A 12,001-nucleotide genomic window follows, 5' to 3' on the forward strand; every position below is an offset into this window, starting at 1 on the left:
GGACCCGTCTCCCACCTGAGCATTTGCAGACGGCAGCTATCTTCTGAGGTTTTCCGATAGCAACGTGGGCTTCAGAGTTTCTGTCGTGTCGTGTTTATCACGTGCATCCAACACGCGAAAGTTCTCTGGTTCGAAAACGGGCAGAAACATTTTTGGGCTGCCTCCATGAGTCGATCTCGTTTATGGTCCCGAATCAGAGTCGGGTTCTTACCACCCGTTTAATGTTTACATGCCTGTGGAAGAGATTTGGATTCCCTTTTATTTTGGCCGCCAGTCGATTGTCATCCTCTCTCTTTGGCCCTCTCATTTCCGCTTTCAGTTCTCCTCTGTCCTTTCTATATTCTGCCTGGTGAATGAATAAACAAAAGTTAGGATTTCCGTCAGCCTGAAACAGAAAGTTATTTGTTGATTAATGGCGATTTGAACAACTATTCGTCTTTTTCAGAGTTTAATGCGTTTTGCGAAATTAATACAGTAAACGATTTTGTCGAAGTTAAATCCCGAATAGGGAAAGGGACCCATCTCGCAAGCTGAGAGCATTTTGCAGACAGCAGCTATCTTCTGAGGGTTTCCTGTAACAACGTGTGCAGCAGAGTTACTGCAGTGTCGTGGTTATCACATTCGCTTCAAGTTGTAACGTTCGCGAAAGGTCCCTCGTTTAAAACCGGGCAGAAACAGTTTTGGGCTGCCTCCATGAGTCGGTTTCTTTTCTGGTCCAAATTAGAGTCGGGTTCTCACGACCCGTTTAATGTTTACATGCCTGTGGAAGGCTTTGGGATTGCCTTTTATGTTGGCCGCCAGTCTATTCTAATACCCTCTCTTTGGCCCTCTGATTTCCCCTTTCAATTCATAGAAGTTTAGAATCATAGAAGTTTCCAACATGGAAACAAGCCCTTCGGCCCAACATGTCCATGTCGCCCAGTTCTTACGACTAAACTCGTCCCAGTTGCCTGCACTTGGCCCATATCCCACTGTACCCATCTTACCCATGTAACTGTCCAAATGCTTTTTAAAAGAAAAAATTGTACCCGCCTCCATTACTGCCTCTGGCAGCTAGTTCCAGACACTCACCACACTTTGAGTGAAAAAATTGCCCCTCTGGACATTTGTATCTCTCCCCTCTCACCTTAAATCTATGCCCCCTCGTTACAGACTCCCCTAAATTCCCCTCTGAACTTTCCATATTCTGCCTGGTGAATGAATGAATAAAAAAAATGTTAGGATTTCTGTCAGCCTGCAACTGACAATTATTAGTTGATTAATGGCGATTTGAACAACTAGTCGTCTTTTTTCAGAGTTTAATGAGTATTGCGAAATTAATACAGTAAACAATTTTGTTGAAGTTATTTCCCGAAACTGGAAAGGGACCGGTCTCCCACACTGAGAGCATTTGCAGACGGCAGTGATCTTCTGAGGCTTTCCTCGAAGTACGTGTGAGGTAGAGTTTCTGTAGTGCAGTGGTTATCACGTTTGCTTACCACACGAGAAGCCCTCGGTTCAAAACCGCGCAGGAGCATTTTTGGGCTGGCTCCATGAGTCGATCTCCTTTTTGGTCCCGAATCAGAGTCAGGTTCTTCCTACCCGTTTAATGTTTGCATGCCTGTGGAAGACTTTGGGATTGCCTTTTATGTTGGCCGCCAGTCTATTCTCATAGCCTCGCTTTGCCCCTCTGATTTCCCCTTTCAATTCTCCTCTGAACTTTCTATATTCTGCCTGGTGAATGAATGATTGAACAAAAAGTTAGGAGTTCCGTCCGCCTGCAACAGAAAGTTATTAGTTGATTAATGGCGATTTGAACAACTATTCGTCTTTTTTCAGAGTTTAATGAGTATTGCGAAATTAATACAGTAAACTATTTTGTCGAAGTTAATCCCCTGACCGGGAAAGGGACCCGTCTCCCACACTGAGAGCATTTGCAGACGGCAGCTATCTTCTGAGGATTTCCGATAGTAACGTGGGCTTCAGAGTTTCTGTGGTGTAGTGTTTATCACGTGCATCTAACACGCGAAAGTTCTCTGGTTCGAAAACGGGCAGAAATATTTTTGGGCTGCCTCCATGAGTCGATCTCGTTTATGGTCCCGAATCAGAGTCGGGTTCTTACTACCCGTTTAATGTTTACATGCCTGTGGAAGAGATTTGGATTCCCTTTTATGTTGGCCGCCAGTCGATTCTCATCCTCTCTCTTTGGCCCTCTCATTTCCGCTTTCAGTTCTCCTCTGTCCTTTCGATATTCTGCCTGGTGAATGAATAAACAAAAGTTAGGATTTCCGTCAGCCTGAAACAGAAAGTTATTAGTTGATTAATGGCGATTTGAACAACTATTCGTCTTTTTTTACAGAGTTTAATGAGTATTGCGAAATTAATACAGCAAACTTTTCGGTCGAAGTTAATTCGCTGAACGGGAAAGGAACCGGTCTCCCACACTGAGAGCATTTGCAGACGGCAGCGATCTTCTGAGGGTTTCCTAGACGTACCTGTGCAGCAGAGTTTCTGTAGTGGAGTCGTTATCACGTTCGCTTCACACGCGAAAGGTCCCCGGTTCGAAACCGGGCAGAAACATTTTTGGGCCAACCCCTCCGCCTCCATGAGTCGATCTCCTTTCTGGTCCCGAATCAGAGTCGGGTTCTTCCGACCCGATTAATGTTTGCATGCCTGTGGAAGACTTTTGGTTTCCCTTTTATGTTGGCCGCTAGTCTAATCTCATACTCTCTATTTGCCCCTCTTATTTCCCCTTTCAGTTCCCCTCTGAACTTTCTATATTCTGCCTGGTGAATGAATAAAAAAAAAGTTAGGATTTCCGTCAGCCTGAAACAGAAAGTTATTAGTTGATTAATGGCGATTTGAACAACTATTTGTCTTTTTCAGAGTTTAATGCGTTTTGCGAAATTAATACAGTAAACGATTTTGTCGAAGTTAATTCCCGAAACGGGAAAGGGACCCATCTCCCAAACTGAGAGCATTTTGCGGACAGCAGCTATCTTCTGAGGGTTTCCTGTAACAACGTGTGCAGCAGAGTTACTGCAGTGTCGTGGTTATCACATTCGCTTCAAGTTATAACGTTCGCGAAAGGTCCCTCGTTTCAAACCGGGCAGAAACAGTTTTGGGCTGCCTCCATGAGTCGGTTTCTTTTCTGGTCCAAATTCGAGTCGGGTTCTCACGACCCGTTTAATGTTTACATGCCTGTGGAAGGCTTTGGGATTGCCTTTTATGTTGGCCGCCAGTCTATTCTAATACCCTCTCTTTGGCCCTCTGATTTCCCCTTTCAATTCATAGAAGTTTAGAATCATAGAAGTTTCCAACATGGAAACAAGCCCTTCGGCCCAACATGTCCATATCGCCCAGTTTTTACCACGAAACTAGTCCCAGTTGCCTGCACTTGGCCCATATCCCTCTATACCCATCTTACCCATGTAACTGTCCAAATGCTTTTTAATAGAAAAAATTGTACCCGCCTCCATTACTGCCTCTGGCAGCTAGTTCCAGACACTCACCACACTTTGAGTGAAAAAATTGCCCCTCTGGACATTTGTATCTCTCCCCTCTCACCTTAAATCTATGCCCCCTCGTTACAGACTCCCCTAAATTCCCCTCTGAACTTTCCATATTCTGCCTGGTGAATGAATGAATAAAAAAAATGTTAGGATTTCTGTCAGCCTGCAACTGAAAATTATTAGTTGATTAATGGCGATTTGAACAACTATTCGTCTTTTTTCAGAGTTTAATGAGTATTGCGAAATTAATACAGTGAACAATTTTGTTGAAGTTATTTCCCGAAACGGGAAAGGGACCGGTCTCCCACACTGAGAGCATTTGCAGACGGCAGCGATCTTCTGAGGCTTTCCTCGAAAACATGTGCAGCAGAGTTTCTGTGGCATACTGGTTATCACGTTCGCTGAATACGCGAGCTGTCCCTGGTTCGAAACCGAGCAGGAGCATTTTTGGGCTGGCTCCATGAGTCGATCTCCTTTTTGGTCCCGAATCAGAGTCGGGTTCTTCCGACCCGTTTAATGTTTACATGCCTGTGGAAGACTTTGGGATTGGCTTTTATGTTGGCCGCCAGTCTATTCTCATAGCCTCGCTTTGCCCCTCTGATTTCACCTTTCAATTCTCCTCTGAACTTTCTATATTCTGCCTGGTGAATGAATGATTGAACAAAAAGTTAGGATTTCCGTCCGCCTGCAACAGAAAGTTATTAGTTGATTAATGGCGATTTGAACAACTATTCGTCTTTTTTCAGAGTTTAATGAGTATTGCGAAATTAATACAGTAAACTATTTTGTCGAAGTTAATCCCCTGACCGGGAAAGGGACCCGTCTCCCACACTGAGAGCATTTGCAGACGGCAGCTATCTTCTGAGGATTTCCGATAGTAACGTGGGCTTCAGAATTTCTGTCGTGTCGTGTTTATCACGTGCATCTAACACGCGAAAATTCTCTGGTTCGAAAACGGGGAGAAACATTTTTCGGCTGCCTCCATGAGTCGATCTCGTTTATGGTCCCGAATCAGAGTCGGGTTCTTCCGACCCGGTTAATGTTTACATGCCTGTGGAAGAGATTTGGATTCCCTTTTATGTTGGCCGCCAGTCGATTCTCATCCTCTCTCTTTGGCCCTCTCATTTCCGCTTTCAGTTCTCCTCTGTCCTTTCGATATTCTGCCTGGTGAATGAATAAACAAAAGTTAGGATTTCCGTCAGCCTGAAACAGAAAGTTATTAGTTGATTAATGGCGATTTGAACAACTATTCGTCTTTTTTTACAGAGTTTAATGAGTATTGCGAAATTAATACAGCAAACTTTTCGGTCGAAGTTAATTCGCTGAACGGGAAAGGAACCGGTCTCCCACACTGAGAGCATTTGCAGACGGCAGCGATCTTCTGAGGGTTTCCTAGACGTACCTGTACAGCAGCGTTTCTGTAGTGGAGTCGTTATCACGTTCGCTTCACACGCGAAAGGTCCCCGGTTCGAAACCGGGCAGAAACATTTTTGGGCCAACCCCTCCGCCTCCATGAGTCGATCTCCATTCTGGTCCCGAATCAGAGTCGGGTTCTTCCGACCCGGTTAATGTTTGCATGCCTGTGGAAGACTTTTGGTTTCCCTTTTATGTTGGCCGCTCGTCTAATCTCATACTCTCTATTTGCCCCTCTTATTTCCCCTTTCAGTTCCCCTCCGAACTTTCTATATTCTGCCTGGTGAATGAATAAAAAAAAAGTTAGGATTTCCGTCAGCCTGAAACAGAAAGTTATTAGTTGATTAATGGCGATTTGAACAACTATTCGTCTTTTTCAGAGTTTAATGCGTTTTGCGAAATTAATACAGTAAACGATTTTGTAGAAGTTAATTCCCGAAACGGGAAAGGGAACCATCTCCCAAACTGAGAGCATTTTGCAGACAGCAGCTATCTTCTGAGGGTTTCCTGTAACAACGTGTGCAGCAGAGTTACTGCAGTGTCGTGGTTATCACATTCGCTTCAAGTTATAACGTTCGCGAAAGGTCCCTCGTTTAAAACCGGGCAGAAACAGTTTTGGGCTGCCTCCATGAGTCGGTTTCTTTTCTGGTCCAAATTCGAGTCGGGTTCTCACGACCCGTTTAATGTTTACATGCCTGTGGAAGGCTTTGGGATTGCCTTTTATGTTGGCCGCCAGTCTATTCTAATACCCTCTCTTTGGCCCTCTGATTTCCCCTTTCAATTCATAGAAGTTTAGAATCATAGAAGTTTCCAACATGGAAACAAGCCCTTCGGCCCAACATGTCCATGTCGCCCAGTTTTTACCACTAAACTAGTCCCAGTTGCCTGCACTTGGCCCATATCCCTCTATACCCATCTTACCCATGTAACTGTCCAAATGCTTTTTAAAAGAAAAAATTGTACCCGCCTCCATTACTGCCTCTGGCAGCTAGTTCCAGACACTCACCACACTTTGAGTGAAAAAATTGCCCCTCTGGACATTTGTATCTCTCCCCTCTCACCTTAAATCTATGCCCCCTCGTTACAGACTCCCCTAAATTCCCCTCTGAACTTTCCATATTCTGCCTGGTGAATGAATGAATAAAAAAAATGTTAGGATTTCTGTCAGCCTGCAACTGAAAATTATTAGTTGATTAATGGCGATTTGAACAACTATTCGTCTTTTTTCAGAGTTTAATGAGTATTGCGAAATTAATACAGTGAACAATTTTGTTGAAGTTATTTCCCGAAACGGGAAAGGGACCGGTCTCCCACACTGAGAGCATTTGCAGACGGCAGCGATCTTCTGAGGCTTTCCTCGAAGCACATGTGCAGCAGAGTTTCTGTAGTATACTGGTTTTCACGTTCGCTTAATACCCGAGCTGTCCCTGGTTCGAAACCGAGCAGGAGCATTTTTGGGCTGGCTCCATGAGTCGATCTCCTTTTTGGTCCCGAATCAGAGTCGGGTTCTTCCGACCCGTTTAATGTTTACATGCCTGTGGAAGTCTTTGGGATTGCCTTTTATGTTGGCCGCCAGTCTCTTCTCATACCCTCTCTTTGCCCCTCTGATTTCCCCTTTCAATTCTCCTCTGAACTTTCTATATTCTGTCTGGTGAATGAATGATTGAACAAAAAGTTAGGAGTTCCGTCCGCCTGCAACAGAAAGTTATTAGTTGATTCATGGCGATTTGAACAACTATTCGTCTTTTTTCAGAGTTTAATGAGTATTGCGAAATTAATACAGTAAACTATTTTGTAGAAGTTAATCCCCTGACCGGGAAAGGGACCCGTCTCCCACACTGAGCATTTGCAGACGGCAGCTATCTTCTGAGGATTTCCGATCGCAACGTGGGCTTCAGAGTTTCTGTGGTGTAGTTTTTATCACGTGCATCTAACATGCGAAAGTTCTCTGGTTCGAAAACGGGCAGAAACATTTTTGGGCTGCCTCCATGAGTCGATCTCGTTTATGGTCCCGAATCAGAGTCGGGTTCTTCCGACCCGTTTAATGTTTACATGCCTGTGGAAGAGATTTGGATTCCCTTTTATGTTGGCCGCCAGTCGATTCTCATCCTCTCTCTTTGGCCCTCTCATTTCCGCATTCAGTTCTCCTCTGTCCTTTCCATATTCTGCCTGGTGAATGAATAAACAAAAGTTAGGATTTCCGTCAGCCTGAAACAGAAAGTTATTAGTTGATTAATGGCGATTTGAACAACTATTCGTCTTTTTTCAGAGTTTAATGAGTATTGCGAAATTAATACAGCAAACTTTTCGGTCGAAGTTAATTCGCTGAACGGGAAAGGAACCGGTCTCCCACACTGAGAGCATTTGAAGACGGCAGCGATCTTCTGAGGGTTTCCTAGAAGTACCTGTACAGCAGAGTTTCTGTAGTGGAGTGGTTATCACGTTCGCTTCACACGCGAAAGGTCCCCGGTTCGAAACCGGGCAGAAACAGTTTTGGGCCAACCCCTCCGCCTCCATGAGTCGATCTCCATTCTGGTCCCGAATCAGAGTCGGGTTCTTCCGACCCGGTTAATGTTTACATGCCTGTGGAAGACTTTTGGTTTCCCTTTTATGTTGGCCGCTCGTCTAATCTCATACTCTCTATTTGCCCCTCTTATTTCCCCTTTCAGTTCCCCTCTGAACTTTCTATATTCTGCCTGGTGAATGAATTAAAAAAAAGTTAGGATTTCCGTCAGCCTGAAACAGAAAGTTATCAGTTGATAATGGCGATTTGAACAACTATTCGTCTTTTTCAGAGTTTAATGCGTTTTGCGAAATTAATACAGTAAACGATTTTGTCGAAGTTAATTCCCGAAACGGGAAAGGGACCCATCTCCCAAACTGAGAGCATTTTGCAGACAGCAGCTATCTTCTGAGGGTTTCCTGTAACAACGTGTGCAGCAGAGTTACTGCAGTGTCGTGGTTATCACATTCGCTTCAAGTTATAACGTTCGCGAAAGGTCCCTCGTTTAAAACCGGGCAGAAACAGTTTTGGGCTGCCTCCATGAGTCGGTTTCGTTTCTGGTCCAAATTCGAGTCGGGTTCTCACGACCCGTTTAATGTTTACATGCCTGTGGAAGGCTTTGGGATTGCCTTTTATGTTGGCCGCCAGTCTATTCTAATACCCTCTCTTTGGCCCTCTGATTTCCCCTTTCAATTCATAGAAGTTTAGAATCATAGAAGTTTCCAACATGGAAACAAGCCCTTCGGCCCAACATGTCCATATCGCCCAGTTTTTACCACTAAACGAGTCCCAGTTGCCTGCACTTGGCCCATATCCCTCTATACCCATCTTACCCATGTAACTGTCCAAATGCTTTTTGAAAGAAAAAATTGTACCCGCCTCCATTACTGCCTCTGGCAGCTAGTTCCAGATACTCACCACACTTTGAGTGAAAAAATTGCCCCTCTGGACATTTGTATCTCTCCCCTCTCACCTAAATCTATGCCCCCTCGTTACAGACTCCCCTAAATTCCCCTCTGAACTTTCCATATTCTGCCTGGTGAATGAATGAATAAAAAAAATGTTAGGATTTCTGTCAGCCTGCAACTGAAAATTATTAGTTGATTAATGGCGATTTGAACAACTATTCGTCTTTTTTCAGAGTTTAATGAGTATTGCGAAATTAATACAGTGAACAATTTTGTTGAAGTTATTTCCCGAAACGGGAAAGGGACCGGTCTCCCACACTGAGAGCATTTGCAGACGGCAGCGATCTTCTGAGGCTTTCCTCGAATCACATGTGCAGCAGAGTTTCTGTAGTATACTGGTTATCACGTTCGCTTCATACGCGAGCTGTCCCTGGTTCGAAACCGAGCAGGAGCATTTTTGGGCTGGCTCCATGAGTCGATCTCCTTTTTGGTCCCGAATCAGAGTCGGGTTCTTCCTCCCCGTTTCATGTTAACATGCCTGTGGAAGACTTTGGGATTGCCTTTTATGTTGGCCGCCAGTCTATTCTCATACCCTCTCTTTGCCCCTCTGATTTCCCCTTTCAATTCTCCTCTGAACTTTCCATATTCTGCCTGGTGAATGAATGATTGAACAAAAAGTTAGGATTTCCGTCCGCCTGCAACAGAAAGTTATTAGTTGATTCATGGCGATTTGAACAACTATTCGTCTTTTTTCAGAGTTTAATGAGTATTGCGAAATTAATACGGTAAACTATTTTGTCGAAGTTAATCCCCTGACCGGGAAAGGGACCCGTCTCCCACACTGAGAGCATTTGCAGACGGCAGCTATCTTCTGAGGATTTCCGATCGTAACGTGGGCTTCAGAGTTTCTGTCGTGTAGTTTTTATCACGTGCATCTAACACGCGAAAATTCTCTGGTTCGAAAACGGGCAGAAACATTTTTCGGCTGCCTCCATGAGTCGATCTCGTTTATGGTCCCGAATCAGAGTCGGGTTGTTCCTACCCGTTTAATGTTTACATGCCTGTGGAAGAGATTTGGATTCCCTTTTATGTTGGCCGCCAGTCGATTCTCATCCTCTCTCTTTGGCCCTCTCATTTCCGCTTTCAGTTCTCCTCTGTCCTTTCGATATTCTGCCTGGTGAATGAATAAACAAAAGTTAGGATTTCCGTCAGCCTGAAACAGAAAGTTATTAGTTGATTAATGGCGATTTGAACAACTATTCGTCTTTTTTTACAGAGTTTAATGAGTATTGCGAAATTAATACAGCAAACTTTTCGGTCGAAGTTAATTCGCTGAACGGGAAAGGAACCGGTCTCCCACACTGAGAGCATTTGCAGACGGCAGCGATCTTCTGAGAGTTTCCTAGACGTATCTGTACAGCAGAGTTTCTGTAGTGGAGTCGTTATCACGTTCGCTTCACACGCGAAAGGTCCCCGGTTCGAAACCGGGCAGAAACATTTTTGGGCCAACCCCTCCGCCTCCATGAGTCGATCTCCATTCTGGTCCCGAATCAGAGTCGGGTTCTTCCGACCCGGTTCATGTTTGCATGCCTGTGGAAGACTTTTGGTTTCCCTTTTATGTTGGCCGCTAGTCTAATCTCATACTCTCTATTTGCCCCTCTTATTTCCCCTTTCAGTTCCCCTCTGAACTTTCTATATTCTGCCTGGTGAATGAATTTAAAAAAAGTTAGGATTTCCGTCAGCCTGAAACAGAAAGTTATTCGTTGATTAATTGCGATTTGAACAACTATTCGTCTTTTTCAGAGTTTAATGCGTTTTGCGAAATTAATACAGTAAACGATTTTGTCGAAGTTAATTTCCGAAACGGGAAAGGGACCCATCTCCCAAACTGAGAGCATTTTGCAGACAGCAGCTATCTTCTGAGGGTTTCCTGTAACAACGTGTGCAGCAGAGTTACTGCAGTGTCGTGGTTATCACATTCGCTTCAAGTTATAACGTTCGCGAAAGGTCCCTCGTTTAAAACCGGGCAGAAACAGTTTTGGGCTGCCTCCATGAGTCGGTTTCTTTTCTGGTCCAAATTCGAGTCGGGTTCTCACGACCCGTTTAATGTTTACATGCCTGTGGAAGGCTTTGGGATTGCCTTTTATGTTGGCCGCCAGTCTATTCTAATACCCTCTCTTTGCCCCTCTGATTTCACCTTTCAATTCTCCTCTGAACTTTCTATATTCTGCCTGGTGAATGAATGATTGAACAAAAAGTTTGGATTTCCGTCCGCCTGTTACAGAAAGTTATTAGTTGATTAATGGCGATTTGAACAACTATTCGTCTTTTTTCAGAGTTTAATGAGTATTGCGAAATTAATATAGTAAACTATTTTGTAGAAGTTAATCCCCTGACCGGGAAAGGGACCCGTCTCCCACACTGAGAGCATTTGCAGACGGCAGCTATCTTCTGAGGGTTTCCGATAGCAACGTGGGCTTCAGAGTTTCTGTGGTGTAGTTTTTATCACGTGCATCTAACACGCGAAAGTTCTCTGGTTCGAAAACGGGCAGAAACATTTTTGGGCTGCCTCCATGAGTCGATCTCGTTTATGGTCCCGAATCAGAGTCGGGTTCTTACCACCCGTTTAATGTTTACATGCCTGTGGAAGAGATTTGGATTCCCTTTTATGTTGGCCGCCAGTCGATTCTCATCCTCTCTCTTTGGCACTCTCATTTCCGCTTTCAGTTCTCCCCTGTCCTTTCCATATTCTGCCTGGTGAATGAATAAACAAAAGTTAGGATTTCCGTCCGCCTGCAACAGAAAGTTATGAGTTGATTAATGGCGATTTGAACAACTATTCGTCTTTTTTACAGAGTTTAATGAGTATTGCGAAATTAATGCAGCCAACTTTTTGGTCGAAGTTAATTCCCTGAACGGGAAAGGAACCGGTCTCCCACACTGAGAGCATTTGCAGACGGCAGCGATCTTCTGAGGGTTTCCTCGAAGTACTTGTACAGCAGAGTTTCTGTCGTGTAGTGGTTATCACGTTCGCCTCACACGCGAAAAGTCCCCGGTTCGAACCGGGTAGAAACATTTTTGGGCCAACCCCTCCGCCTCCATGAATCGATCTCCTTTCTGGTCCCGAATCAGAGTCGGGTTCTTACCACCCGTTAAATGTTTACATGCCTGTGGAAGACTTTGGGATTGCCTTTTATGTTGGCCGCCAGTCTATTCTCATACCCTCTCTTTGGCCCTCTGATTTCCCCTTTCAATTCATAGAAGTTTAGAATCATAGAAGTTTATGACATGGAAACAAGCCCTTCGGCCCAACATGTCCATGTCGCCCAGTTTATACTACTGAGCTATTCCCAGTTACCTGCACTTGACCCATATCCCTCTATACCCATCTTAACCATGTCACTGTCCAAATGCTTTTTAAAAGACAAAATTGTACCCGCCTCTACTACTGCCTCTGGCAGCTCGTTCCAGACACTCACCACACTTTGAGTGAAAAAATTGCCCCTCTGGACATTTGTTTCCCTCCCCTCTCACCTTAAATCTATGCCCCCTCGTTACAGATTCCCCTAAATTCCCCTCTGAACTTTCCATATTCGGCATGGTGAATGAATGAATAAAACAAAAGTTATCATTTCTGTCAGCCTGCAACTGAAAATTATGAATGATTAATGGCGATTTGAACAACT

General features: G+C 44.3%; 5 non-coding genes across 5 annotated transcripts; all 5 read left to right on the plus strand.

Annotated features, from left to right (window-relative positions):
* Nucleotides 1–2,486: 2,486 nt before the first annotated feature.
* On the plus strand, nt 2,487–2,559 carry trnav-cac (transfer RNA valine (anticodon CAC)). Its single transcript has one exon. It is a non-coding gene; the product is annotated as a tRNA-Val (tRNA).
* Nucleotides 2,560–4,905: 2,346 nt separating this feature from the next.
* On the plus strand, nt 4,906–4,978 carry trnav-cac (transfer RNA valine (anticodon CAC)). Its single transcript has one exon. It is a non-coding gene; the product is annotated as a tRNA-Val (tRNA).
* A 2,343-nt stretch (nt 4,979–7,321) lies between these two features.
* Nucleotides 7,322–7,394, plus strand: trnav-cac (transfer RNA valine (anticodon CAC)). Its single transcript has one exon. It is a non-coding gene; the product is annotated as a tRNA-Val (tRNA).
* A 2,345-nt stretch (nt 7,395–9,739) lies between these two features.
* Nucleotides 9,740–9,812, plus strand: trnav-cac (transfer RNA valine (anticodon CAC)). Its single transcript has one exon. It is a non-coding gene; the product is annotated as a tRNA-Val (tRNA).
* A 1,506-nt stretch (nt 9,813–11,318) lies between these two features.
* trnav-cac (transfer RNA valine (anticodon CAC)) lies at nt 11,319–11,390 on the plus strand. The gene has a single exon. It is a non-coding gene; the product is annotated as a tRNA-Val (tRNA).
* The last annotated feature ends 611 nt before the right edge of the window (nt 11,391–12,001 follow it).

This window comes from Heptranchias perlo, chromosome 20 (genome assembly GCF_035084215.1).
Source record: "Heptranchias perlo isolate sHepPer1 chromosome 20, sHepPer1.hap1, whole genome shotgun sequence".
In the NCBI taxonomy this organism is placed as follows: Eukaryota; Metazoa; Chordata; class Chondrichthyes; order Hexanchiformes; family Hexanchidae; genus Heptranchias; species Heptranchias perlo.